Consider the following 6,362-nt stretch of genomic DNA (forward strand, 5'->3'; position numbering starts at 1 on the left):
CTATGTTTATAATAAAGGGAGATGGTTAAGTCAAAACGGGAAATAAAAATATTCCAACATTAGAAGATTTTTCACTTTTTTATATTTTTGTTTTGTTTTCTGTATTAAGGCTGGTTTCACATGTATAGTGGGGAAAACAATTTTCAATAAAGAGGTCCCCCAAATAAAGACAATAAATAAAGTCCCTAATGACACTGAAATTATCTCTTTCATCGTTCTTAACAATGTCACATGGACCAGAAAGTGGTGAGATAGTGATCGAATTCTGGGTCTATTTGGAAAGTAGAGCAGTCAGGATTTTTTTTTATTATTATTCATTTTAGAGAGGAGAGGGAGAGACAGAGAGAGAGAGAGAGGAGAGGGGGAGGAGCTGGAAGCATCAACTCCCATATGTGCCTTGACCAGGCAAGCCCAGGGTTTTGAACTGGCGACCTCAGCATTTCCAGGTCGACGCTTTATCCACTGTGCCACCACAGGTCAGGTGAGCAGTCAGGATTTGATTTGAGTTGTAAGAGAGGAGTCAAGGATGGTTTTTGGCTGAAGTGAGGGAGGAAGGACTCAAAGGGCTGATTGAGAAAGTTTGGAAAAGTAGCAAACCCCAGCTGTAAAGCCCTTATCAGTTCCCTGAAATAACTTGCCACATAGGCAAGAACAATGGGGATAGGTGAATAGTCAAGGACAAAGGGTTCAAACCTCCTCTCATACCCCCTCCCTTCCTGGAGACACAGAAGTCAGGTAGGTCTGCAAACAAAGAAGTCAGAGAAATCAGGCACTTGTCACATGAAAGCTGAAGCTGTAAAGGTATATAAGATGTAAGAACTCTAACTGGGAAGCTTGGATTTTTGGTGCTACTACATGTGCTTTGCCAGCTACTAATAAATCCTTCCTCCATCAAGTTGTCTGGGCGTTTTTTATCCATTTGCAGCTAATTCCTGCTACAGAATAACTAACTCGAAAGATGTCTTTGGACCAAAATAATAGATGAGGATAAGAGAGTGAGATTGGCAAGTGTTGGAGACCGAAAGCCAACAGGGTCTTTGCAGTTTAGATTTTTGGAGGGACAGAGGTGTGGGGAACTGGCTGTCAGCTGACAGTCTGCCCACCCCCCCACCTCACTTGCCTGATGAAGTTGTTAAGGCTAAGCTCTTCCCCACAACTTCTGACTGATTGTTGAGGTTGGTAAAGGTGATTTACATGCCCTTCCACACACCTCCATGTTAGCTGTGATGCTGGTTTATACTCATCCTACCCCCCCCACCCATGTCCCCCAGAAAGACTGGAGGCAAGTTTCTTTTATCCTTTGTTTTGTGAAGTTAAGATGTGAGGTATGGTGGGGGTTTTCTGCACTTGGTAAAATTCTTGGGTTGCCTTGGAAATACGGTCAGAGATCTCTGATTTGCTAATGGCCCACTTTGCCCTATAAATGAAACAAGAAGCAGGTGTAAAGCGTGCTCTGTTCTAGCCGTCAGCATTGCAGAGCCCTCCCGAGCCCATCCTTTCACTTTAAGCATATTTTCTTAATTCCACGCAGTTCCCACTTAGAATCTGGAATTACTAGCCGCGCTGGTTCGCAGCAGAGAAGGAAATCAATAACACCTTTAAATTAAAATAAAAAGTTTTCTAACTGATAATAACCTATCAAAGTAGATGCAGCAAAGCAACCTTTTTAAGGTATACATTAGAAAAGGGAAGTTAAAATTGGTTGTAAAATTTAATCCAGAAAATGAAGTACCCCTTTGTTTGCTTTGCTATTTTATTAATAGAATTTTGGTAAAACAGTCTTTTCAACCCTGTTATATGTACACTGTAAAGCCTTCATATTTGAGAATGCTATGTTGTCACGTTTTTTAATATTGAAGTTAATGCCTTAAAAGAGTTCCAGTGTGAATGTAATTGAGAACACACCCCAAATTTTTGTCATACCTATATAGGCATCATTAAGCAATTTTTAGTTGATCTCTCATGTATTTGACAGTGACAGAAACCCTTCACAGAACATAGGCAAGTCCTCAACTTCCTGAAAATTGGAGAATTTTTATGAGGTAAATGGTAATTTTTTAATGTTTCAGTTTTAATTTATAATTAAAGATGTTATAGGACAAGTATGATTCAATCCCTGCGTGTAGGCAAACAGTGTAGTGAGAATAACCATTGTGGAATCTGGAGCCAGAAGTGAGAAGCCCAGCTTTAGCCATTTACAAGCTATATAAGTTTGCAAAATCATTCTGATAGCCTGCAGTGATGTATATGAAAGCACATTTGAAATTTTAAAATACAGTATCAATGTTATTAAAAATAGATATAAATCCTCTGAACCATTTTAGTTCTCTGTTGCTATTCTCTGCTCATCTTTATTTATTGCTAAAGAAAAATGTTCCTGACCCTGGCTGGTTGGCTCAGTGGTAGAATGTCGGCCTGACATGTGGAAGTCCTGGGTTCATTCCTGGACAGGGGACACAGTAGAAGCGACCATCTGCTTCTCCACCCCTCCCCACCCCCTCTCTCTTCCCCTCCTAAAACCATGGCTCAAATGGCCCTGGGTGCTGAGGATGGCTCCGTGGCCTCACCTCAGGTCCAGAAATGGCTCAGTTGTCATGCAGCGGCCCCAGATGGGCAGAGAGCATCGCCTGGTAGGGGGTTTGCCGGGTGGATCCAAATTGGGGCGCATACAGGAGTCTGTCTCTGCCTCCCCGCATCTCACTTAATAAACAAAGAAAGAAAGAAAAATGTTCCCAAGAGATTTATATTAGATTGCATTCATCAAAGTTTCTTCCGCAGGTAATGCAAACTAATACTATTTTCTAATATTATCAGTCTTTAAAAAATATTTTAATGTTTAGTTTTACTTCTCTGTGCCTATGAGTTTTCTAAGCCATCTCACTACTCTCACAGGTACAGAATTGAGAATTCCATTTTTAAAGGTTAATCTGAATTCTCAAACAGTTTATGTAGCTAATGTTTCTTTTAATCGAGTGTCTTAAAGACTCGTCAGTAGTTACAAATACAAACAGCCATGTAAAATTCTAATTCCATACGCTCTAAATTACCACTTTTTCTAGCCTACTAGCCTTCCGTTCCTCCACTCTTCTCTCCTACACTTGGATTCAACACAGCAGCTAAAGTGATCCTGCAGCAATGTAAATCAGGTCATGTCACTTCTTTGCTCATAACTGCCCCTGCCCTAATCTCAGATTACAGCTGTGTCTTTACAATATAAATTCTATAGTACCTGGCTCGCTGGCCCTCACCAGCTCTTGTTACCACTCTGACTTTATTGCCTCTATTTCTCTGTGGCCTATTCTCTGCTCCAGCCACACTAGCTTCCTTGCTGTTCCTTAAATACACAAGGCAGGTTCTCCTAAGATCTTCGCACTCTTTGTCGTTTCTTCCTGCAGTGCTCTTCCTCTCATACCCACGTCCTATCTTCAACTCCTTCAAGTCTTTCCTCAAGTGTAACTGTCAGAGACTTCCCCCGATATCCTACATAAAATTACAGCACCGTTTCTCAGTACTACTGCCTATCTCTTTTACTTTATTTAATTTTCTTTTGGCACCTTAAAACTGCCTTGGAATTATTTATGTTCTCATTCTCTCTCTCTCTCTCTCTCTCTCTCTCTCTTACACACACACACACTCACGCATCTCTGCTTTGGATTTGAAATAGACTGAGTGGGGAGGGAGAAAAGATAATGGAGGAGCAAAAGAGGGAAGAAGATGGGGTTAGTGAAATGCAATGTGAATTATTTAAAATGGATAGAAGGAAATCAATGTGGGAGTTAAAAATGGAAAATTAAAATTTAAGTTTGCCTGACCTATGGTGGCGCAGTGGGATAAAGCGTCGACCTGGTACGCTGAGGTTGCCTGTTCAATACCCTCGGCTTGCCTGATCAAGGCACATATGGGATGCTTCCTGCTCCTCCCCTTTCTCTCTCTCTCTCTCTCCTCTCTGAAAATTGAATAAATAAAATCTTAAAAAAAATTTTAATTTAAATCACTCTTTTGACTTCTTGCAAGAAAAATTAGTGAGGCGTTGAATTAGGGATACCCCTAAGGGTAAGCAGAGTCCTGGGCATACACTTTTTGTGGTGTGCCTTGTCTACATAAGCAACTTTCTTGAAAGATGTATTTTTAAAATGTATGGGTCCATGTAAGATATAGTGACATACTGATGAAGATTTAGAATAACAGACAAAGAGAGGCATTTAGGCATGTGTTTATTATTACAGTTATTTTAAAAGAACAAGTAGCGGTCCTGGCCACTGGTTGGCTCAGTGGTAGAACATCGGCCTGGCATGCAGGAGTCTCGGGTTTGATTCCCCACCAGGGCACACAGGAGAAGCGCCCATCTGCTTCTCCACCCCTCCCCCTCTCCTTCCTCTCTGTCTCTCTCTTCCCCTCCCACAGCCAAGGCTCCATTGGAGCAAAGTTGGCCCGGGTGCTGGGGATGGGTCTATGACCTCTGTCTCAGGCGCTAGAATGGCTCTGATCGCAACAGAGCAACACCCCAGAGGGGCAGAGCATCGCCCCCTGGTGGGCATGCTGGGTGGATCCCGGCCAGGCGCATGCGGGAGTCTAACTGCCTCCCCGTTTCCAACTTCAGAAAAATACAAAAAAAACCTTCTGTAAACCTACTTTTGACCCACCCTGTATATAGCTCTTCTTGCCTCTGCAGTATCCGGAAACCATTTATGTAATGCTGGTCACATGATTACTCATTAACCTCCATCATCCCTCATGCTTTTCCTGTGTAAAACATGAAGACTGGCTTCCAATGGTTTTCTCAAAGGATGTACCCTCTTGTTGATGACCACAAATGTAAGTCTTACCCAAAGTATACAGGAAAATGGGAATGATCATTTGTCTTTATTTACCTTAAACTTACTATATTATCTTCCAACCCAGTCTTGTCACCATTGTTTTAGGCCAGGCATGGCCAACATATGGCCCGCAGGCTGGATCCGGCCCGTGTAATGAGTTTATGTGGCCTGCGATTAAATTTTTAATATTCTCTGCTACTTTAAAATCTCAGCTACTCAGAAGCAGAAGCGTCTTTGATTATTGAAAATCGAGATATTTAAGAGGATAGTGATACACGGGAAAGAATTCCGCATGTGACTAACCTAGGGTTAACTGCCAAAAATTGGTCTAATGGATTTGCGATACTTCTTTATTTTTTAAAAAAATTCCACTATAAAGATTTACAACTTTTATACTCGTCTGTACTCGATATGACCTGTTTGACGTTTAGCGGCAATGTGAAACCCACATTCTTTTAGGCGGAGTCAAACAATTCGTTATTTTTGTGGTCAAGTGTGCTAAATCACGTGGCATTGTAGCATAGACAATAGCTGCAGTTGATAACTGAAAACGTATCCAGGCTGTTTGTAAAACGAAATAATTGTTTTATTTGCAATATAACCCCTTCAAGCTCAGTCTATTAATTAAATATTGTTTCAATTGATTGTGGATATAGTTTGGATATTTATATGGTATGTAATTATATTTTTATTTAAAAATATTTTAATTAAAATAATATTGTATATTAAAATTTTTTTCATTCACTTACATTTATTCATAAACAAATTACATGATAGAATTTTGTTTACTTAAATGAATCGTTTTTGTATTTAACATTTTTTAATTTTAATATTTCCTCTGGCCTGTGAAAAAAGTTTTCTTTCTAATCTGGTCTGGGGGCAAAAACTGTTGGCCACGCCTGCTTTAGGCTGTCATCATGGAGTCCCTAGAATGGGATCTCTCGTGTTGGCTGTAATGATGTGACCAGCATTACATAAATGGTATTAGGATACTTACTACAAAGGCACAAAGAACTATATACAGGGTAGGGCAAAAGTAGATTTATAGTTGTTTGTATATAAAATAATACAATAATAAATAATGATACAAAAATAAACTGTTTCAGGTACTCATAACTGTACATCTACTTTAGCCCCACCCTGTAGTTTCAGTAGAAACGACAAAGAGCCAAGGCATTGTGAATAGTAAGGGCACTGCTGCTTGTTCTTTTTAAATAATTGAGGGAGCTATGAAATTAAGAGGAGGAACAGTGGTTTTTGCCACCAGCTGGGACAGGAGCCGCGCCTGTGGGCGGAGCCAGGCCAGTGGCTCCATTCGCAGGCAAACTGCGCGGGACCAACCTGGGAGAGCACAGCCTGGGAGAGCTGCTTGATCAGAGGCCGGAGAGGACAGCAGTCTGAAGCGCCAGTTGTAAACCTGGGCGGACATACTAGACGCGCCACTCAGCCGATTTCCTAATCCGAGTCTGGCAGCCTGTGCAGCTGCCCACACCGGTTCCAGTGTTGCGACGCACTGAGCAAGGGACCTGCCGCCACCCCGCGGGC

The sequence above is a fragment of the Saccopteryx leptura genome, chromosome 3, assembly GCF_036850995.1.
Source record: "Saccopteryx leptura isolate mSacLep1 chromosome 3, mSacLep1_pri_phased_curated, whole genome shotgun sequence".
In the NCBI taxonomy this organism is placed as follows: Eukaryota; Metazoa; Chordata; class Mammalia; order Chiroptera; family Emballonuridae; genus Saccopteryx; species Saccopteryx leptura.